We start from the raw sequence: 24,797 nt of genomic DNA on the forward strand, positions 1-24,797 counted from the left end.
CGTAGCCACTTCATACCAGACGATAGACTTTGGGTTGCTCAAACGTCATCGGTAAAACGGTGATCATAAGACAACTTTCAGGTTCATCGAAAAGTGTGACAATGGTTAGGTAACTCAAGAGTAGATTTGCTCCCCCGTTGATGGAGAGATATTCTTAGGGCCCTCTCGGTGTGACGGCATTCATCATCGTCTGGCCATACACACGTAACAAAGTCTCATGGATGCTGGAACATGTAAACGATAAAGAAGAACAAAATTAGAAACAAGGAGACCATAATGAGCATGACAGTGACTCAGGCCAGTACCGATATAGCTCACCTTGGGTTTTGTGGAATATCATGAAGCAAAGGGAATAGCATATGATAACCAAAGGTTCACTCGAATATCATTCATGTATTCACATGGGTCAATATGGATGTTCATGATTCCGTTATTGATCATTGAACGAAAGGTTGTTTCGTTCATGTTTACGTTTTACCAAACTTACAGGGTCACACGCTTAAGGGAATCACGGTCTTTTGGGTGTTAGTGGAGTGAGAGTTATGAGAAAATGTTCTCGAAATAGTTTTGGGAATATAAGAAATAGTTTTGAGAGAAACCAGAAGCATTTTGAGGTTACCGAAAGAGTTTCGGGGATTACGGGGTAATACTGAGAATTAATATATAGATGGAAAATATTTTTGGAGACATTAAATAAATGCTAAAAGGTTCTAATATTTATTAGAAGGCTTTTAGAATATATTTCATGAACGAGCTAAAAAATACTAAAAGACCTAGTAGTGGAGAGTTATTGGGGGAGTTGCCCCTTAGCCTTTTTGGAGGCCTGGGGAGGCCAAATTTCAAGGGGAGGACTCCTCCTCCTAGGGCGGGCGCAAGGGGGAGGAGTCCTTCCTTCCCTTGTGGCGCCCCTCCCCACTCCTTACACCTATGTATACAGAGGTTTTGGCCCTTTAAAATACACATGTTTTGGAGCCTCCTCTGGTTATCAGGTTCTATTATGATTTAGAGTTAGATCTAAATTAGAACTAGACCTAGGTCTCTCTAATCCTAATAGTAGAGAAGTCTTGTGTGGTTCTCTTATTCTCCCTCTAATTCTCGGGTGACGATTAGCTCTGGACAGTGAAGTGTTGCCGGATCATGAAGCATGCATGTACGCCTGCAATCCGTAGAGAGGCCATGATTTTGGTCTTCAGTTCGAGGGGGCTTTCATGAACGGTTCAAGCGAAATCATCAATGATCCACACCAACTCTTCTTCGGCTGCAACTCAAAGTTGGTAACGATCTGATCTAAACCTCTAATGCATCTTCATAGTGTTTCTGGGATCTTGATCGTCGGGTGGATTTTTTTACTACATTTCCCAACAGTGGCATCATGAGCGGTTATATGAGTAGATGCAGTGTCGGATTTGAAGATGTTTGAACTTGCAAATGTCGGTCGGGAAATTGAACCTGATCTACGTGTAGTCATGTGGGGATTCCTACGACGCGTTTTGTTAGGGGAAAGTAACGTATTCCTTCAGCGTTGCAATCATAATAATACATAGGCATAGGTGATCGGATCTTTTCCCTAGGTCTCGGCTAGGGTTCCCTACGTCCCCGGCGGCGCACCATAGGGGTCCACATCTACCCGCAAGGTTAACCAATGCTCATGTAATGAGATCCCACGGATCGATTTGACGTGATCCTCGTTGGTTTCGTCCTTGTCAAGAACTTGCATGGCGGAATCCGACCAATCTAGGCCGGTGGTCAATATGATCTCCAAAACGCCGCAACACTAAAAGATAGGTTCGAGGGATTGAACCTCCATGGGGAGGAGGAAGATGAGCTGGATCTATCAGGAGAGATTGATGGGCTGCTTGAGGAGACTCGATGGATTGTTGTGTTTAGGGTTCATACGCATAAACCGTTAAGCCATGTTGCCTTGTTCAAAGCGATGCGAAAGATCACTAGCAACTTTGTTGGAAATATGCCCTAGAGGCAATAATTTTTATATTATTTATTTTCATATTTATCATTAAGAGTTTATATTCTATGCTATAACTGATAAGATTTTCGAATATGTGATTCGAAGGAAAACTCATAAGCACGTGTAGAATAATAAACGGTAAAATTTGATTCCTAGTATTGATCGAGGACTAGCTCAAGTGTTGTGTGATTATCATGTTTTCCTGATCATGGGTATTTGGTTAAGTGTGACAAGGATGACAAATAACATTGAGAGTATGATGTTGGTAGAACGATCGTATTGAATTTACCCAACTTGTTTGTTATACTTTTGAGACTAGTAATAATGTACGTGCAATGCATGTTTATATTAGGTAGGATATTAGTTGCACGTTATATTAGGTAAGATATATCTGTTGCACTTTGGTATTTGGTAAGATATCAATTACTTTTATCACGGGAATGGTAGGATATTAATTACATGGCAGACTTCATGGGATAGCGTTTGAGTCAAAATGTGTTTATAACCAAAGGCAGTGATGGGTAATTAGAGCGTTAAACGTGTTTGGTGCTCAACATTGGAGCGATTTGAACCGCTAGATAACATGATTTGACGGTCGAGATGGTTTGGATCTGCCCCTTTGGGTCTTTTTATATTGGTATATATTTTATATTGGTATAGATGTAATCGTCACAAGTCTGTAGATATAATAGGGGGAGTTAATATATGCTTTTGTTCCTTAGATCATGAAAGTATCATAGCCACATCATACCAGATGATAGACTTTGGGTTGCTCAAACGTCATCTGTAACACGGTGATCATAAGACAACTTTCAGGTTCATCGAAAAGTGTGACAATGGTTAGGTAATTCAAGAGTAGATTTGCTTCCCCGTTGATGGAGAGATATTCTTAGGGCCCTCTCGGTGTGATGGCGTTCATCATCTTCTGGCCATACACACGTAACTAAGTCTCATGGATGCTGGAACATGTAAACGATAAAGAAGAACAAAATTGGAAACAAGGAGACCATAATGAGCATGACAGTGACTCAAGCCAGTATCGATATAGCTCACCTTGGGTTTTGTGAAATATCATGAAGCAAAGAGAATAACATATGATAACCAAAGGTTCACTCAAATATCATTTGTGTATTCACATGGGTCAATATGGATGTTCATGATTCCGTTATTGATTATTGAACGAAAGGTTGTTTCGTTCATGTTTATGTTTTACCGAACTTACAGGGTCACACGCTTAAGGGAATCACGGTCTTTTGGGTGTTAGTGGAGTGAGAGTTATGAGAAAATGTTCTCGAAATAGTTATGGGAATATAAGAAATAGTTTTGAGAGAAACCAGAAGCGTTTTGAGGTTACCGAAAGAGTTTCGGGGATTACGGGGTAATACTGAGAATTAATATATAGATGGAAAATATTTGTGGAGACATTAAATAAATGCTAAAAGGTTCTAATATTTATTAGAAGGATTTCAGAATATATTTAATGAACAGGCTAAGGCCCTAGGGCCCAATAATAAAGGAGTTGCCCCTTAGGCTTTTTGGAGGCCTGGGGGAGGCCGAATTTCAAGGGGAGGACTCCTCCTCCTCCTAGGGCGGGCGCAAGGGGGAGGAGTCCTTCCTCCCCTTGTGGCGCCTTATAACGCCTCGAGACCATTGCGCCAGGTGTCTTCCAGTTATTCACCGACGTCGCCGTCATTTGCTTGCATGTTGCATCTTATCATGTCATCATGTGCATTGCATCATTATGTTTTCAAAACTTGCATCTGTCCCGGTCTCCCAGTTCCTTCCGTTGTCCGTTCCGAGCCCAGACACACTTGCACGTGCCCGCGGCATGTCCGAAATAGTGTTTTACAAGTGCCGTAAAATGTTCTCGGAATGGGTTGACAGTTGGCATGTGGTGTTGTTATGTTGTCAGTAGGCCGCGTGCCAAGTTTCATCGCATTCGGAGTCCGTTTGATGCCCCAACGAATAAATATAGCGGCAGTATAGCCGGTCAAACGTCGGACATTTTCGATCTCCGGAAATGGTTGTCGGGCTGCCTTCTTTCCTCTCCTCTCAGCCCAAGCCCCTCTACACAGTCCGCTACCTACCGCCACGCCCAACCTAAGCTCTCTTTTCAGCCCGCGGACCTCCTCACGCGTGCGTTCGAAAGCTGTCCCGAACCCAACCCGGACAGTCGTCACCCTTGGATCCGGATCATCCCCGAACATCTATAAAACATCACCGTTTTATTTTTTGGTCTTCCTACCTATTTTTTCTCAACCGTCCGATTGCGATCGGAGGAACGAGGTAGCCCCTGACCTAAATTCATCTGTATTTATATCATCCAACCCTAGATTCTAGGGAGCTGTCCCATCCTTCCTTTTCGGCGCCGCCACTCCACCGAGTTCCCCTCGGGATCTTCCCTCCACCTCCCTCGATTTCCTCACCGGGCCAACCAGCCACCACCAGTGACCTCAACTGCCAAGCCGTCGCCCTCTCCCTGCTCGAACCTGTGCAGCAGCAGCTCCATGCCGGAGTCCCATCACCACCCTTTGTCCCGCCGGAGCAACACCAGCAGGACCAGCCCCGCGCCGCTCCCCTTCTCTTCCTCTCCTTCCCGTTTTCCTTCACTTCTCTACTCCTCCTCTTTCTCAACTCTCTCTCCGTCTCTGTACCGGGGGAACCAAGGCCCTGCCATGGACGCCCGACGAAGCTCGCCTCGCCACCGGATCGAGTGGTTCTGCGCCTCCTCGACCTCGGTTTCGCCCCGTCTCCGGCAAGATCCGACGAGCCATGACGAAGCCGCCTCCTTCCGCCGCCATGGACCAAGCCGCCTGTCAAGCTCGTGCCTCGGCCCCGATTTGGACCGGATCTCCTCTGCTCCGCCGCCTAGCCACCGAATCCGCGCCGTTCCGGCCGGTTCCCGCCGACCCCGCCGCCAGGACCCCTCCTGCCGTCATCTTCTTCATCGCCATGGTGCTGCTGTTCCTGTCTTTCAGTAACGAGAGCAGCATCATCTCGTCGTCCCGTGCATTGACCGCACATGGACCGCGCCCCTCCTCAAGGCCCAGTGAGCAGCGCTGAGACGGCTGCCTCCTACGCGCCTGGGTCGCTTCCCCCATTGCCTGATCCGGCCCAGCGCCTCCCTTGTCGGCCTCTCTTCCACTAAACGGGCCAAGGCCCATGGTGAGGCCAGCTCCAACGCCCTCCTTTTTTTCTCTAATTGTCGGGCTTGTCCCAGGTTCGGCCCGTTTTTTTTTTGCTTTCAGCGAATTTCCTATTTAACCAGTGCACTGCATATTTATAGATTGGACCCTATACTTCATGCATATAATAACTCATGAACCGTGCACCGGTTTAAAATGATTTATATATGAAAAATGCTTAGAATCTTGTCTAGTTTCATAATATCCAACTTTCATGCATGTTTAAAATGTTTAAAATGATGTTTGCTTATATTTTGCCCATATGGCATGCTAAAATGATTTATTTCATAACTTAATAATTGTAGCTCGGTTTTAAATAATCTTTATATGTAAATGGGGTTAAAATGCCTAGTTTAACATGGTGGCTTTACTTTGCGTGTTTAACCACTCTAAAATATGGTTTATGGCAGAACAGTACCAAACCTAAACTATGCACATGAGGATTTTTCCGGACTTGTTGTTTGTTGTTCCGGCTTCATTTAAACTTGCCTAGATAGGTAGTTTTTCGTATGCTTCACCTCTTGCCATGTTTAACAACATTTAATATTGTTGGGTACCTAAATGAGAGAGAACTAAATAAGTCATGTGGTGTTTTGTCAATATGCAACTCGTTGCATATTGAGCTCCACTTAACTTGTAGTGTTGCTTGTGCATTTTGCCATGCCATGCCTCTTTAAACCGGACATGCATCATGCTTGGTTGTGCATCATGCCATGTTTATGTGATGGTTGTTTACTATGTTGCCTGCTTCTTTCTGGGTTGCTTCTCTCGTTAGCTTCGGTTTTGTTCCGGAGTTCTGAGGATCCGTTCGACTACGCCCGTTTGTCTTCTTCATGGACTTGTTCTTCTTCCTTGCGGGATTTCAGGCAAGATGACCATACCCTCGAAATCACTTCTATCTTTGCTTGCTTAGTTATTCGCTCTATTGCTATGCCGCGATACCTACCACTTGCTATATCATGCCTCCCATATTGCCATGTTAAGCCTCTAACCCACCTTACCTAGCAAACCGTTGTTTGGCTATGTTACCGCTTTGCTCAGCCCCTCTTATAGCGTTGCTAGTTGCAGGTGAAGATGAAGTTTGTTCCATGTTGGAACATGGATATTGTTGGGATATCATTATTATATCTTGTTTACTTTAATGCATCTATATACTTGGTAAAGGGTGGAAGGCTCGGCCTTATACCTGGTGTTTTGTTCCACTCTTGCCGCTCTAGTTTCCATCATACCGGTGTTATGTTTCTTGATTTTGTGTTCCTTACACGGTTGGGTGTTATGGGAACCTCTTGACAGTTCGCCTTGAATAAAACTCCTCCAGCAAGGCGCAACCTTGGTTTTACCATTTGCCACCTAAGACTTTTTCCCTCGGGTTTCCGGAGCCCGAGGGTCATCTTTATTTTAAACCCCCGGACCAGTGCTCCTCTGAGTGTTGGTCCAACCTGTCAGCAGCCGGTGGCCACCAGGGGCAACTCTGGGTTGGCCTACCGGAATCTTGGGCAATCCGGTGTGCCCTGAGAACGAGATATGTGCAGCTCCTATTGGGATTTGTCGGCACATTCGGGCGACTTTGCTGGTCTTGTTTTACCATTGTCGAAATGTCTTGTAACCGGGATTCCGAGTCTGATCGGGTCTTTATGGGAGAAGGAATATCCTTCGTTGACCGTGAGAGCTTGTGATGGGCTAAGTTGGGACACCCCTGCAGGGTTTGATCTTTCAAAAGACGTGCCCGCGGTTATGGACAGATGGGAATTTGTTAATGTCCGGTTGTAGAAAACTTGACACTTAACTCAATTAAAATGCATCAATCACGTGTGTAGCCGTGATGGTCTCTTTGCGGCGGAGTCCGGGAAGTGAACATGGTTCTGGTGTTATGCTTGTGCATAAGTAGATTTTAGGACCACTTCTTGATCACTTCTAGTTCACGACCATTGCATTGCTTCTCTTATCACTCTTATTTGCGTATGTTAGCCACCATATATGCTAGTGCTTGCTGCAGCTCCACCTCACTACCCTTTTCCTACCCGTAAGCTTAAATAGTCTTGATCTCGCGGGTGTGAGATTGATGAGTCCTCGTGACTCACAGATACTTCCAGACAGTTGCAGGTGCCGATGATACCAGTGCAGGTGACGCAAACCATCTCAAGTGGGAGCTCGATGAAGATCGTGTTCATTGTGTTGTTTCGTTTCCTTTTGATCAGTAGTGGAGCCCAGTTGGGACGATCGGGGATATAGCAATTGGGGTTTTCTTCTTTTATTTGGTTCCGTAGTTGGACCTTGATTGTATTCTGGATGATGTATGTTTAACTTGTATTTGTGTGAAGTGGCGATTGTAAGCCAACTCTTTACCCCTTTCTTATTCAGTACATGGGATTGTGTGAAGATTACCCCTCTTGCGACAAACCTACCATGCGGCTATGCCTCTAAGTCGTGCCCCGACACGTGGGAGATATAGCCGCACCGTGGGTGTTACAAGTTGGTATCAGAGTCATCCACGACTTAGGAGCCCCCTGCTTGATCGAATCGCTGACGTTGTTGAGTCTAGAACAGAATGTTTTGAGTCTTAGGATTATATATATATCGGAGAGTAGGATTCTTTTTACTCCTCAGTCCCTTCGTCGCTCTGGTGAGGCCTCCTGACGTAGAGTTTTGACTCTTCCCTCCTCAAATTTCATGAATTTTTTTTAGGATCACGCGGGTATCTTGGAATCGTTCCGATGGTTTTGTGATGAGAACATTGTTATTGGTGCCTCCTGACATTTAGGGGTTGTGGCAGTGTCCCGGGGAGTTGAGCTCCGAGGTGTTGTCGTCACAATTTTATCATTGCAGTTCTGGAATACCTGAGTTCGCCGACATCCAAAATCTCTTTTATGCAGTTGTTGGTGAGATAACCTCGACGCCACCCAGTACTGGGGTGGGAGTTCGGGAGTATTGCCATAACTCGTATAATGGATGCTTTTCAAAGGTTGAGGTAAATGATTTCCGAAGGTTTCTTGGTTATGTGTTGAAGGATGGATACAACTGTATGTAGGATTTGTTAGTTTGGGTGAGATATTATGCTTCCCCTGTATCCCCAACACCTGATTGCATAACTAGAAAGTTTCGGGAGTTTATAAGTGGGAATTCAAGTATCTCGTAGGATATCTTTCCAACAGACACATGATACGATATGGGATCTATCATATGTTTGTTTTCGGCTTATTCTGCAAGCCAATCTTTGTTTTGTTTTGAGTTGTGGTATTCGAGTTGCTTCAATGTCAAGTGTTGATTCCATACCTTCCCTAAGCAGTGGTCTCATGCTCCTATGTGAATACAAATCCTTCATGATAATCGAGATTGTCATGTCAATCCTTTTCAACCGGCGTGTTTCTCTTCAAGTGGATCCGATCATTTCAACATCCGCAAGATCACCTCTCGTTTTTTTCCAATGTTGTTCATTTCATCTGTCCCCAAGTTGCCTTTGTTTTCCCGCCATCCCACCCTTTTCCTTCAAGGAGTCAGATGTCTTAATCAAGTATCCATCTTATGGATGTGAATTCTCTTCATTCTTTTCAATCAATGTTTTTTATCCGGTGATTATCAGGAAGATGCTAACGGAGCTTCAAGTTCATCATTATTCGTTCTCTTTCTTCTCCGGTGGATTCAATTCAAGCTTTCTGTGTTGATCACATTCCTTTCCTTGTTTCAAATGTTTTCTCATGCCGGTGCACCTCTTAATCATCCACTTCTCGCTATTCAATTGTTCCGGAGTGCTGAAGATATCTCAGAAGATTCGTGTTTCCACTCTGCATTCGTTCAAGCTCTTCCGAGGATGTTATCTCTTTTGAGCCATTTAATTCATCCGGTGTAATCTCTCTTCTCAAGCAATCTTTTCAATGGTGTTTCTTTTGAGTGGGCCCTAACGCACAGGTCTTTTCCCAGGATCTTACCTAACTCTTCTAATCTTCCCAGAGTTACTCTCAAATTCTTTTTAAAGTTTGACGTAAGAATGAGTATCATCATTCAAATGTCTTTCTCCAAGATCTGTCAAACTCTTTTCATTATTGGCTCAAACTCTTCGCTTTTCATTCTCCCGGAGTATCTCAACAATTCATGGTGGTGTTTCTCGTCGTCATTCTCCGATTTTGAAGACTGAAGAATATATTTTTCTCTCAATCTTGCTCCATTCTCTTCAAGATTCATGGTTCTAGCTTGATGCCATCCTCTCATAATTGTTTTCGATTGTGACAATTCTTTTCACCCATCCAGAGAAATTCAGGAGTCTTTTCAGTTTGTTTCTATGGAGCACATCATCTAAGAATAATTCATTCCAGCTTTCAGCTCTCGTTTCTCCAAATATTACCGGTGCATCGATCAAATATCCTCTAATTAGTTCATGATCTCTTTGTTCTCTTATATCTAAACTCTCTCATGTATCTTCGTTCATTTGCTAATTCTTACCAGTGATTCATCCCTTTACTTCGTTCGTTTTTCAATTCTTACGGTGGTTCATTCAAGATTTCTTTTCCTTCGTTATCATATCAATTTATTCGTTGTTTCAATCCTATCGTTGGTTCGTTGAAGACCTTTTCAAGTTTGCGTAATATCTATCTTAATCCTTTCTACGAGAATAAGTAGTATGCCAAATCCGTTACTTGTCATCAATTTAAATTGGTGAAGGGTACGCATAATGTAATTCTTACTCTTGTTTAATCCAAGTGATTAATTCCTTATTCCGGAGGTTCATCAAAAATCTTGATTTCACTTGTTCATCTTTCTTTCCGGAGTTCCAAGTTTTTCTCGGTTATGTCATCGCGAAGCTCCATCTAAATCATTGCAAGGTTTCACCTTGTGTTTTCAACTTCTACTTCTTTCTGTCATTCTTTTATTACCGGAGTTCTTCATGGAGGCTCAACATGGTGGTTCGTCAATGATTCCTTTCATTCTTCAATTGCCCTCAAGATTCCTCTCGAAGTTAAGTTCCGCCAAGCTATACTCTCAAATAAACATGGTGTTCAACACATGTCTTGTTTTGAGGAGTTCAAACATTCTCCATCTTGCATTTCTAAGTGCATTTCTTCCTATCTTATCTTTTGAGGTGGTGTTATGTCACTCTTGACAAATTGAGTTTGTGTTTCATGATTCGCAAGTTGTCAGGAATGACGTATTTAAACCCATCACTTTATTCCTTGGAGTTATCTTGGTATAGATTTCACCTAAAGCCTTTCATTGGGAATTTTGCTCTTTGTGTTGATTACCTATGATCCAAGTTCTCTTATCACCTCGGTGGGAGAAGCTTTCTATCTTTTCTAGCTCTCAATCAAATATTTTTCCCATGAGTGGCAGGTTGTCACCTCATAATTTTGAGATGTCTTCCATTAGCCCACATCAATCTTATGCTTTCGTTGTTGATAATCCAACAACTCCGTTCAACCTTTTCTTCGTAAGCATGCTCTTTCAATTTTATTTGCGAGAGTTGTCTTTCTTCTCCTCCGTTCTTTTCTTTCCGACCATCTAGTTTTCCATTCATTTGTTCTGGAGGCATGGTAATGTTGCTCTCTTCGTCCTATCATCTTGTTTTGCCAAGATCATGCTCTTTCCTTTGTCTATCCATTCAACCGGAGTGTCGGGTACTTCATTCAAGTTCCCTCATCTTATCAAGTTCTACCTCCCTTCTTAACCGGAGTGCTGTCTGAAATCTTTCTTACCACTTGTGCCATTCTTTCAATAGTTTCGGAGGCAGTGTGTTGTTGATTTCATCAAGCATACTCTCATCTTGTCAAGTTCATATTCTTTGCCTTCCATTTCCAACCGGAGTGTTGTCGTATTTGATCCTTATCATTCCTTGTGCATCTCATTTCTACCGGCGTGCTTGCTTGTACTTCTTGTACATTGCAACCCTTTTCTTTTGTCTTTCAACCTACAAGGTTCTCGCAAGGTTCCTTGTTCCTCTTTTCTAATGGAGTGTTTTCAACTTTGTTCATCTTCGTCGTATTCTTTCTTTAAATTTGTTCAACCTCACAAGGTTCTTTGCTCTCACTCATTTGTCAAAGAAGCAACTTAGTTTTACCTCCTCTCTTCCTCTTTTGCTTCTCTCCGGTGCCATTCTAGATCTCGTGACGAGATCCTCTTGTAGTGGTGGAGTGTTGTGACGCCCCGAGACCGTTGCGCGAGGTGTCTTCCAGTTATTCACCAATGTTGCCATGTCATTTGCTTGCGTGTTGCATCTTATCATGTCATCATGTGCATTGCATCATCATGTTTTCAAAACTTGCATCCGTCCGGGTTCTCCAGTTCCGTCCGTTGTCTGTTTTGAGCCCAGACACACTCGCACGCGCCCACAACATGTCTGAAATAGTATTTTATAAGTGGCTGAAAAATGTTCTCGGAATGGGTTTAAAGTTGGCATGCGGTGTTGTTATGTTGTCAGTAGGCCGCCTGCCAAGTTTCATCGCATTCAGAGTCCGTTTGATGCCCCAACGAATAAATATAGCGGCAGTATAGCCGGTCAAACGTCGGACGTTTTCGGTCTCCGGAAACGGTTGCCGGGCTGCCTTCTTTCCTCTCCTCTCAGCCCAAGCCCCTCTACACAGTCCACTACCTACCGTCAGGCCCAACCTAAGCTCTCTCGCCAGCCCGCGGACCTCCTCACGCGCGCTTTCGAGAGCTGTCCCGGACCCGACCCGGACAATCGTCACCGTTGGATCCGGATCATCCCCAAACATCTATAAAACATCACCATTTTATTTTTTGGTCTCCCTACCTATTTTTTCCTCAACCATTCGATTGCGATCAGAGGGACGAGGTAGCCCCTGACCTAAATTCATTTGTATTTATATCGTCCAACCCTAGATCCTAGGGAGCTGTCCCATCCTTCCTTTTCAGCACCGCCACTCCACCGAGTTCCCCTCGGGATCTTCCCTCCATCTCCCTCGATTTCCTCACCGAGCCAACCAGCCACCACCAGTGACCTCAACTGCCTAGCCGTCGCACTCTCCCTGCTCGAACCTGTGCATCAGCAGCTCCATGTCGGAGTCCCATCAACACCCTTTGTCCCGCCAGAGCAACACCGACAGGACCAGCCGCGCGCCGCTCCCCTTTTCTTCCTCTCTTTCCCGTTTTCCTTCACTTCTCTGCTCCTCCTCTCTCTCAACTCTCTCTCCGTCTCTGTGCCAGGGGAACCCAAGGCCCTGCCATGGACGCCCGACGAAGCTTGCCTCGCCACCAGATCGAGTGGTTCTGCGCCTCCCCGACCTCGGTTTCGCCCCGTCTCCGGCAAGATCCGACGAGCCGTGATGAAGTCGCCTCCTTCCGCCGCCATGGCGCCCGAGGCCTCCCTGCAAGACCACCACTGCCGCCATGGACCAAGCCGCCCGTCAAGCTCGCGCCTTAGCCCCAATTTGGACCGGATCTCCTCTGCTTCACCGCCTAGCCACCGAATCCGCATCGTTCTGGCCGGTTCCCGCCGACCCTGCCGCCAGGACCCCTCCTACGGTCATCTTCTCCATCGCCATGGTGCTGCTGTTCTTGTCTTTCAGTAACGAGAGCAGCAGCGTCTCGTTGTCCCGTGTGTTGACCGCACATGGACCGCGCCCCTCCTCAAGGCCCAGCGATCAGCGCTGAGACGGCCTGCCACCTAGGCGCCTGGGTCGCTTCCCCTGTTGCCAGATCCGGCCCAGCGCCTCCCTTACCGGCCTCTCTTCCACTGAACGGGTCAAGGCCCATGGTGAGGCCAGCTCCATCGCCCTCCTTTTTTTCTCTCATTGTCGAGCTTGTCCCAGATTCGGCCCATTTCTGTTTTTTTTCTTTCAGCGAATTTCCTATTTAACCAGTGCACTGCATATTTACAGATTGGACCCTATACTTCATGCATATAATAACTCATGAACCGTGCACCGGTTTAAAATGATTTATATATGAAAAATGCTTAGAATCTTGTATAGTTTCATAATATCCAACTTTCATGCATGTTTAAAATGATGTTTGCTTATATTTTGCCCATATGCCATGCTAAAATGATTTATTTCATAACTTAATAACTGTAGCTCGGTTTTAAATAATCTTTATATGTAAATGGGGTAGAAAAATGCCTAGTTTAACATGGTGGCTTTACTTTGTGTGTTTAACCACTTTAAAATATGGTTTAGGGCATAACAGTACCAAACCTAAACTATGCACATGAGATTTTTTCCGGACTTGTTGTTTGTTGTTCTGGCCTCATTTAAACTTGCCTAGATAGGTAGTTTTTCGTATGCTTCACCTCTTGCCATGTTTAACAACATTTAATATTGTTGGGTACCTAAACGAGAGAGAACTAAATAAGTCGTGTGGTGTTTTGTCAATATGCAACTCGTTGCATATTGAGCTCCATTTAACTTGTAGTGTTGCTTGTGCATTTTGCCATGCCATGCCTCTTTAAACCGGACATGCATCATACTTGGTTGTGCATCATGCCATGTTTATGTGATGGTTGTTTACTATGTTGCCTGCTTCTTTCCGGGTTGCTTCTCTCGTTAGCTTCGGTTTTGTTCCAGAGTTGTGAGGATCCGTTCGACTACGCCCGTTTGTCTTCTTCATGGACTCGTTCTTCTTCCTTGCGGGATTTCAGGCAAGATGACCATACCCTCGAAATCACTTCTATCTTTGCTTGCTTAGTTGTTTGCTCTATTGCTATGCCGCGATACCTACCACTTGCTATATCATGCCTCCCATATTGCCATGTCAAGCCTCTAACCCACCTTACCTAGCAAACCGTTGTTTGGCTATGTTACCGCTTTGCTCAGCCCCTCTTATAGCATTGCTAGTTGCAGGTGAAGATGAAGTTTGTTCCATGTTGGAACATGGATATTGTCGGGATATCATTATTATATCTTGTTTACTTTAATGCATCTATATACTTGGTAAAGGGTGGAAGGCTCGGCCTTATGCCTGGTGTTTTGTTCCACTCTTGCCGCCCTAGTTTCCGTCATACCGGTGTTATGTTCCTTGATTTTGCGTTCCTTACACGGTTGGGTGTTATGGGAACCCCTTGACAGTTCGCCTTGAATAAAACTCCTCCAGCAAGGCCCAACATTGGTTTTACCATTTGCCACCTAAGCCTTTTTCCCTCGGGTTTCCGGAGCCCGAGGGTCATCTTTATTTTAAATCCCCGGGCCAGTGCTCCTCTGAGTGTTGGTCCAACCTGTCAGCAGCCAATGGCCACCAGGGGTAACTCTAGGTTGGCCTAGCGGAATCTTGGACAATCCGGTGTGCCCTGAGAACGAGATATGTGCAGCTCCTATCGGGATTTGTCGGCACATTCGGGCGGCTTTGCTGGTCTTGTTTTACCATTTGTCGAAATGTCTTGTAACTGGGATTCCGAGTCTAATCGGGTCTTACTGGGAGAAGGAATATCCTTCATTGATTGTGAGAGCTTGTGATGGGCTAAGTTGGGACACCCCTGCAGGGTTTGATCTTTCAAAAGCCGTGCCTGCGATTATGGGCAGATGAGAATTTGTTAATGTCTGGTTGTAGAAAACTTGACACTTAACTTAATTAAAATGCATCAACCGTGTGTGTAGCCATGATGGTCTCTTTCCGGCGGAGTCCGGGAAGTGAACACGGTTTTGGTGTTATGCTTGTGCGTAAGTAGCTTTCAGGATCACTGCTTGATCACTTCTAGTTCACGACCATTGCATTGCTTCTCGTCTCGCTCTTATTTGCGTATGTTAGCCACCATATATGCTAGTGCTTGCTGCAGCTCCACCTCACTACCCTTTTCCTACCCATAAGCTTAAATAGTCTTGATCTCGCGGGTGTGAGATTGCTGAGTCCTCGTGACTCACAGATACTTCCAAACAGTTGCAGGTGCCGATGATACCAGTGCAGGTGACGCAATCCAGCTCAAGTGGGAGCTCAATGAAGATCGTGTTCGTTGTGTTGTTTCGTTTCCTTTTGATCAGTAGTGGAGCCCAATTGGGACGATCGGGGATCTAGCAATTGGGGTTTTCTTCTTTTATTTGGTTCCGTAGTCGGACCTTGATTGTATTCTGGATGATGTATGTTTAACTTGTATTTGTGTGAAGTGGCGATTGTAAGCCAACTCTTTACCCCTTTCTTATTCAGTACATGGGATTGTGTGAAGATTACCCCTCTCACGACAAACCTACCATGCGGCTATGCCTCTAAGTCGTGCCCCAACACATGGGAGATATAGCCGCATCATGGGTGTTACATGCCCCTCCCCTCTCCTTGAAGGAAATATGCCCTAGAGGCAATAATAAAGTTATTATTTATTTCCTTATATCATGATAAATGTTTATTATTCATGCTAGAATTGTATTAACCGGAAACATGATACATGTGTGAATACATAGACAAACAGAGTGTCACTAGTATGCCTCTACTTGACTAGCTTGTTGATCAAAGATGGTTATGTTTCCTAGCCATAGACAAAGAGTTGTCATTTGATTAACGAGATCACATCATTAGGAGAATGATGTGATTGACTTGACCCATTCCGTTAGCTTAGCAATTGATCGTTTAGTTTGTTGCTATTGCTTTCTTCATGACTTATACATGTTCCCATGACTATGAGATTATGCAACTCCCATTTACCGGAGGAACACTTTATGTGCTACCAAACTTCACACCGTAACTGGGTGATTATAAAGGTGCTCTACAGGTATCTTTGAAGGGACTTGTTGGGTTGGCGTATTTCGAGATTAAGATTTGTCACTCCGATTATCGGAGAGGTATCCCTGGGCCCACTCGGTAATACACATCACTTAAGCCTTGCATGCATTGCAATTAATGAGTTAGTTGCGGGATGATGTGTTACGGAACGAGTAAAGAGACTTGCCGGTAACGAGATTGAACTAGGTATTGAGATACCGACGATCGGACCTCGGGCAAGTAACATACCGATGACAAAAGGAACAACGTATGTTGTTATGCGGTTTGACCGATAAAGATCTTCGTAGAATATGTAGGAGCCAATATGAGCATCCAGGTTCCGCTATTGGTTATTTACCGGAGACGTGTCTCGGTCATGTCTACATAGTTCTCGAACCCGTAGGGTCCACACGCTTAAAGTTCGATGACGGTTATATTATGAGTTTATGGTTTTTGATGTACCGAAGGTAGTTCGGAGTCCCAGATGTGATCATGGACATGACGAGGAGTCTCTAAATGTTCGAGATATAAAGATCGATATATTGGACGACTATATTTGAATACCGGAATGGTTCCCGGTGAGATCGGGATAATACCGGAGCACCGGGAGGTTATCAGAACCCCCCGGGAGGTATATGGGCCTTAATGGGCTTTAGTGGAAAGGAGGGGAAAGGAGCAAGGGAGGGGGCGTCCCCCCAAGCCCAATCCGAATTGGGAGGGGGGCCGACCCCCTTTCCTTCCTACCTCCTTCCTCTTCCTTCCCTCTCCCTCTCCAAATAGGAAAAGGAGGAGTCCTACTCCCGGTGGGAGTTGGACTCCCCCCTTGGACGCGCCTCCTCCCCTTGGTCGGCCCTCTCCTCCCCTCCTTTATATACGGAGGAGAGGGGCACCCCATAGAGACAACAATTGATCTCTTGGATCTTTTAGCCGTGTGCGGTGCCCCTCTCCACCATAGTCCACCTCGATAATATCATAGCGGTGCTTAGGCGAAGCCCTGCGATGGTAGAACATCAACATCGTCAACACGCCGTCATGCTGGTGGAACTCTCCCTCAAAGCTTGGCTGGATCGGAGTTCGAGGGACGTCATCGAGTTGAACGTGTGCAGAACTCGGAGGTGCCGTGCATTCGGTACTTGATCGGTCGGATCGTGAAGACGTACGACTACATCAACCGTGTTGTGCTAACGCTTCCACTTTCGGTCTACGAGGGTACGTGGACACACTCTCCCCTCTCGTTGCTATGCATCACCATGATCTTGCGTGTGCGTAGGAAAATTTTGAAATTACCACGTGCCCCAATAGTGGTATCAGAGCCTGGTTTTATGCGTTGGTGTTATATGCACGAGTAGAACACAAGTGAGTTGTGGGCGATACAAGTCATACTGCTTAGCAGCATGTCATACTTTGGTTCAGCGGTATTGTTGGATGAAGCGGCCCGGACCGACATTACGCGTACGCTTACGCGAGACTGGTTCTACCGACGTGCTTTGCACACAGGTGGCTGGCGGGTGTCAGTTTCTCCAACTGTAGTTGAACCGAGTGTGGCTACGCCCGGTCCTTGAGAAGGTTAAAACAACACTAACTTGATAACTATCATTGTGGTTTTGATGCGTGGGTAAGAACGGTTCTTGCTCAGCCCGTAGCAGCCACGTAAAACTTGCAACAACAAAGTAGAGGACGTCTAACTTGTTTTTGCAGGGCATGTTGTGATGTGATATGGTCAAGACATGATGCTATATTTTATTGTATGAGATGATCATGTTTTGTAACCGAGTTATCGGCAACTGGCAGGAGCCATATGGTTGTCGCTTTATTGTATGCAATGCAATCGCCCTGTAATTGCTTTACTTTATCACTAAGCGGTAGCGATAGTCGTAGAAGCAATAGTTGGCGAGACGACAATGATGCTACGATGGAGATCAAGGTGTCGCGCCGGTGACGATGGTGATCATGACGGTGCTTCAGAGATGGAGATCACAAGCACAAGATGATGATGGCCATATCATATCACTTATATTGATTGCATGTGATGTTTATCTTTTATGCATCTTATTTTGCTTTGATGGTAGCATTATAAGATGATCTCTCACTAAATTTCAAGATAAAAGTGTTCTCCCTGAGTATGCACCGTTGCCAAAGTTCGTCGTGCCCAGACACCACGTGATGATCGGGTGTGATAAGCTCTACGTCCATCTACAACGGGTGCAAGCCAGTTTTGCACATGCAGAATACTCAGGTTAAACTTGACGAGCCTAGCATATGCAGATATGGCCTCAGAATACTGAGACCGAAAGGTCGAGCGTGAATCATATAGTAGATATGATCAACATAGTGATGTTCACCATTGAAAACTACTCCATTTCACGTGATGATCGGTTATGGTTTAGTTGATTTGGATCACGTGATCACTTAGATGATTAGAGGGATGTCTATCTAAGTGGGAGTTCTTAAGTAATATGATTAATTGAACTTTAATTTATCATGAACTTAGTACCTAATAGTATTTTGCATGTCTATGTTTGTTCTAGATAGATGGCTCGTGCTGTTGTTCCGTTGAATTTTAATGCGTTCCTTGAGAAAGCAAAGTTGAAAGATGATGGTAGCAATTACACGGACTGGGTCCGTAACTTGAGGATTATCCTCATTGCTGCATAGAAGAATTATGTCCTGGAAGCACCGCTAAGTGCCAAACCTGCTGCAGGAGCAACACTAGATGTTCTGAACACCTGGCATAGCAAAGCTGATGACTACTCGATAGTTCATTGTGCCATGCTTTACGGCTTAGAACCGGGACTTCAACGACATTTTGAACGTCATGGAGCATATGAGATGTTCCAGGAGTTGAAGTTAATATTTCAAGAAAATGTCCGGATTGAGAGATATGAAGTCCCCAATAAGTTCTATAGCTGCAAGATGGAGGAGAATAGTTCTGTCAGTGAGCATATACTCAAAATGTCTGGGTATCTTAATCACTTGACTCAACTGGGAGTTAATCTTCCTGTTGATAGTGTCATTGACAGAGTTCTTCAATCACTGCCACCAAGCTACAAGAGCTTCGTGATGAACTATAATATGCAAGGGATGAATAAGACAATTCCCGAGCTCTTCGCAATGCTAAAGGCTGCGAAGGTAGAAAACAAAAAGGAGCATCAAGTGTTGATGGTCAATAAGACCGCCAGTTTCAAGAAAAAGGGCAAATGGAAGAAGAAGGGGAACTTCAAGAAGAACATCAAACATGTTGCTGCTCAGGAGAAGAAACCCAAGTCTGGACCTAAGCCTGAGACCGAGTGCTTCTACTGCAAACAGACTGGTCACTGGAAGCAGAACTGTCCCAAGTATTTGGCGGATAAGAAGGATGGCAAGGTGAACAAAGGTATATGTGATATACATGTTATTGATGTGTACCTTATTAGAGCTCGCAGTAGCACCTGGGTATTTGATACTGGTTATGTTGCTAATATTTGCAACTCGAAACAGGGACTACGAATTAAGTGAACATTGGCTAAGGACGAGGTGACGATGCGCGTGGGAAATAGTTCCAAAGTTGATGTGATCGCCGTCGGCACGCTACATCTACATCTACCTTCGGGATTAGTTTTAGACCTAAATAATTGTTATTTGGTGCCAGCGTTGAGCATGAACATTATATCTGGATCTTGTTTAATGCGAGACTGTTATTCATTTAAATCTAAGAATAATGGATGTTCTATTAATATGAATCATATCTTTTATGGTCATGCACCCTTGAAGAGTGGTCTATTTTTGATGAATCTCGACAGTAGTGATACACATATTCATAATGTTGAAGCCAAAAGATGCAGAGTTGATAATGATAGTGAAACTTATTTGTGGCACTGATGTTTGGGTCATATTGGTATAAAGCGCATGAAGAAACTCCATACTGATGGACTTCTGGAATCACTTGATTATGAATCACTTGGTACTTGCGAACCATGCCTCATGGGCAAGATGACTAAAACGCCGTTCTCCGGAACTATGGAGCGAGCAACTGATTTGTTAGAGATCATACATACTGATGTATGTGGTCCCATGAATGTTGAGGCTCGCGGCGGGTATCGTTATTTTCCCACCTTCACAAATGATTTAAGCAGATATGGGTATATCTACTTAATGAAACATAAGTCTGAAACATTTGAAAAGTTCAAAGAATTTCAGAGTGAAGTTGAAAATCATCGTAACAAGAAAATAAAGTTTCTACAATCTGATCGTGGAGGAGAATATTTGAGTTACGAGTTTGGTCTACATTTGAAACATAGCAGAATAGTTTCGCAACTCAAGCCACCCGGAACACCACAGCGTAATGGTGTGTCCAAACGTCGTAATCGTACTTTACTGGATATGGTGCGATCTATGATGTCTCTTACCGATTTACCGCTATCATTTTGGGGTTATGCTTTAGAGACAGCCGCATTCACGTTAAATAGGGCACCGTCAAAATCCGTGGAGACGACACCTTATGAACTATGGTTTGGCAAGAAACCAAAGTTGTCGTTTCTTAAAGTTTGGGGCTGCGATGCTTATGTGAAAAAGCTTCAACCTGATAAGCTTGAACCCAAATCGGAGAAATGTGTCTTCATAGGATACCCAAAGGAAACTGTTGGGTACACCTTGTATCACAGATCCGAGGGCAAGACATTCGTTGCTAAGAATGGATCCTTTCTAGAGAAGGAGTTTCTCTTGAAAGAAGTGAGTGGGAGGAAAGTAGAACTTGATGAGGAAACAGTACCTGCTCCCTTACTGGAAAGTAGTTCATCACAGAAACCGGTTCCTGTGATGTCTACACCAATTAGTAAGGAAGTTAATGATGATGATCATGAAACTTCAGATCAAGTAGTTACTGAACCTCGTAGGTCAACCAGAGTAAGATCCGCACCAGAGTGGTACGGTAATCCTGTTCTGGAGGTTATGTTGCTAGACCATGACGAACCTACAAACTATGAAGAAGCGATGGTGAGCCCAGATTCCGCAAAATGGCTTGAATCCATGAAATCTGAGATGGGATCCATGTATGAGAACAAAGTGTGGACTTTGGTTGACTTGCCCGATGATCGGCAAGCCATCGAGAATAAATGGATCTTCAAGAAGAAGACTGACGATGATGGTAATGTTACTGTCTATAAAGCTCGACTTGTTGCAAAAGGTTTTCGATAAGTTCAAGGGATTGACTACGATGAGACCTTCTCACCCGTAGCGATGCTTAAGTCTGTCCGAATCATGTTAGCAATTGCCGCATTTTATGATTATGAAATTTGGCAAATGGATGTCAAAACTGCATTCCTGAATGGATTTCTGGAAGAAGAGTTGTATATGATGCAACCGGAAGGTTTTGTCGATCCAAAGGGAGCTAACAAAGTGTGCAAGCTCCAGCGATCCATTTATGGACTGGTGCAAGCCTCTCGGAGTTGGAATAAACGTTTTGATAGTGTGATCAAAGCATATGGTTTTATACAGACTTTTGGAGAAGCCTGTATTTACAAGAAAGTGAGTGGGAGCTCTGTAGCATTTCTGATATTATATGTGGATGACATATTTTGATTGGAAATGATATAGAATTTCTGGATAGCATCAAAGGATATTTGAATAAGAGTTTTTCAATGAAAGACCTCGGTGAAGCTGCTTATATATTGGGCATCAAGATCTATAGAGATAGATCGAGGCGCTTAATTGGACTTTCACAAAGCACATACCTTGACAAAGTTTTGAAGAAGTTCAAAATGGATCAAGCAAAGAAAGGGTTCTTGCCTGTGTTACAAGGTGTGAAGTTGAGTAAGACTCAATGCCCGACCACTGCAGAAGATAGAGAGAAAATGAAAGATGTTCCCTATGCTTCAGCCATAGGCTCTATCATGTATGCAATGCTGTGTACCAGACCTGATGTGTGCCTTGCTATTAGTTTAGCAGGGAGGTACCAAAGTAATCCAGGAGTGGATCACTGGACAGCGGTCAATAACATCCTGAAATACCTGAAAAGGATGAAGGATATGTTTCTCGTTTATGGAGGTGACAAAGAGATCGTCGTAAATGGTTACGTCGATGCAAGCTTTGACACTGATCCGAACGATTCTAAATCGCAAACCGGGTACATGATTTTTTAAACGGTGGAGCTGTCAGTTGGTGCAATTCTAAACAAAGCGTCGTAGCGGGATCTACATGTGAAGCGGAGTACATAGCTGCTTCAGAAGCAGTAAATGAAGGAGTCTAGATGAAGGAGTTCATATCCGATCTAGGTGTCATACCTAGTGCATTGGGTCCAATGAAAATATTTTGTGACAATACTGGTGCAATTGCTTTGGCAAAGGAATCCAGATTTAACAAGAGAACCAAGCACATCAAGAGACGCTTCAACTCCATCCGGGATCAAGTCCAGGTGGGAGACATAGAGATTTGCAAGATACATACGGATCTGAATGTTGCAGACCCATTGACTAAGCCTTTTCCACGAGCAAAACATGATCAGCACCAAGGCTCCATGGGTGTTAGAATCATTACTGTGTAATCTAGATTATTGACTCTAGTGCAAGTAGGAGACTGAAGGATATATACCCTAGAGGCAATAATAAAGTTATTATTTATTTCCTTATATCATGATAAATGTATATTATTCATGCTAGAATTGTATTAACCGGAAACATGATACATGTGTGAATACATAGACAAACAGAGTGTCACTAGTATGCCTCTACTTGATTAGCTCGTTGATCAAAGATGGTTATGTTTCCTAGCCATAGACAAAGAGTTGTCATTTGATTAACGAGATCAAATCATTAGGAGAATGATGTGATTGACTTGACCCATTCCGTTAGCTTAGCACTTGATCGTTTAGTTTGTTGCTATTGCTTTCTTCATGACTTATACATGTTACTATGACTATGAGATTATGCAACTCCCGTTTACCGGAGGAACACTTTGTGTGCTACCAAACATCACAACGTAACTGGGTGATTATAAAGGTGCTCTACAGGTGTCTCCGAAGGTACTTGTTGGGTTGGCATATTTCGAGATTAGGATTTGCCACTCCGATTGTCGGAGAGGTATCTCTGGGCCCACTCGGTAATACACATCACTTAAGCCTTGCAAGCATTGCAACTAATGAGTTAGTTGTGGGATGATGTGTTACGGAACGAGTAAAGAGACTTGTCGATAACGAGATTGAACTAGGTATTGAGATACCGACGATCGAATCTCGGGCAAGTAAGATACCGATGACAAAAGGAACAACATATGTTGTTATGCGGTTTGACCGATAAAAATCTTCATAGAATATGTAGGAGCCAATATGAGCATCCAGGTTCCGCTATTGGTTATTGACCGGAGACGTGTCTCGGTCATGTCTACATAGTTCTCGAACCCGTAGGGTCCGCACGCTTAAAGTTCGATGACGGTTATATTATGAGTTTATGGTTTTTGATGTACTGAAGGTACTTCGGAGTCCCGGATGTGATCATGGACATGACGAGGAGTCTCGAAATGTTCGAGACGTAAAGATCGATATATTGGACGACTATATTGTTGGGGAACGTAGCAGAAATTCAAAATTTTCCTACGTGTCACCAAGATCTATCTATGGAGAAACCAGCAACGAGGGGAAGGAGAGTGCATCTACATACCCTTGTAGATTGCTAAGCGGAAGCGTTCAAGAGAACGGGGTTGAAGGAGTCGTACTCGTCGTGATCCAAATCACCGGAGATCCTAGTGCCGAACGGACGGCACCTCCGCGTTTAACACACGTACAGCCCGACGACGTCTCCCATGCCTTGATCCAGCAAGGAGAGAGGGAGAGGTTGAGGAAGACTCCATCCAGCAGCAGCACAATGGCGTGGTGGTGGTAGAGGAGCGTGGTGATCCAGCAGGGCTTCGCCAAGCACCGCGAGATATGAGGAGAAAGAGAGGTAGGGCTGCGCCAGGGAGAGGTTGAATAACTCATCTGTATTGGGCAGCCCAAACCTCAAGTATATATAGGGGAAGGGGAGGGGCTGCGCCCCCACCTAGGGTTCCCTCCCTAGGGGTGGCAGCAGCCCCCAGATCCCATCTGGGTGGCGGCCAGGTGGAGGGGAGAGGGAGGCGCACCAGGCATGGGCCCTAAGGCCCATCCGCCCTTAGGGTTTGCCCCCCTCCTCCCCTTAGGCGCCTTGGGCCCTTGTGGGGGGCGCACCAGCCCACCTGGGGCTGGTCCCCTCCCACACTTGGCCCATGCAGCCCTCCGGGGCTTGTGGCCCCACTTGGTGGACCCCCGGGACCCTCCCGGTGGTCCCGGTACGTTACCGATAAACCCCGAAACTTTTCCGGTGACCAAAACAGGACTTCCCATATATAAATCTTTACCTCCGGACCATTCCGGAACTCCTCGTGACGTCCGGGATCTCATCCGGGACTCCGAACAACATTCGGTAACCACGTATACCTATTCCTTATAACCCTAGCATCATCGAACCTTAAGTGTGTAGACCCTACGGGTTCGGGAACCATGTAGACATGACCGAGATAACTCTCCGGTCAATAACCAACAGCGGGATCTGGATACCCATGTTGGCTCCCACATGTTCCACGATGATCTCATCGGATGAACCATGATGTCAAGGACTTAATCAATACCGTATACAATTCCCTTTGTCTATCGGTGCGATACTTGCCCAAGATTCGATCATCGGTATCCCGATACCTTGTTCAATCTCGTTACCGACAAGTCTTTTACTCGTTCCATAACACATCATCCCATGATCAACTCCTTGATCACATTGTGCATATTATGATGATGTCCTATCGAGTGGGCCCAGAGATACCTCTCCGTTTACACGGAGTGACAAATCCCAGTCTCGATTCGTGCCAACCCAACAGACACTTTCGGAGATACCTATAGTGTACCTTTATAGCCACCCAGTTACGTTGTGACGTTTGGCACACCTAAAGCACTCCTACAGTAACCGGGAGTTGCACAATCTCATGGTCTAAGGAAATGATACTTGACATTAGAAAAGCTTTAGCATACGAACTACATG

This window comes from Triticum aestivum, chromosome 2A (genome assembly GCF_018294505.1).
Source record: "Triticum aestivum cultivar Chinese Spring chromosome 2A, IWGSC CS RefSeq v2.1, whole genome shotgun sequence".
NCBI lineage: Eukaryota > Viridiplantae > Streptophyta > Magnoliopsida > Poales > Poaceae > Triticum > Triticum aestivum.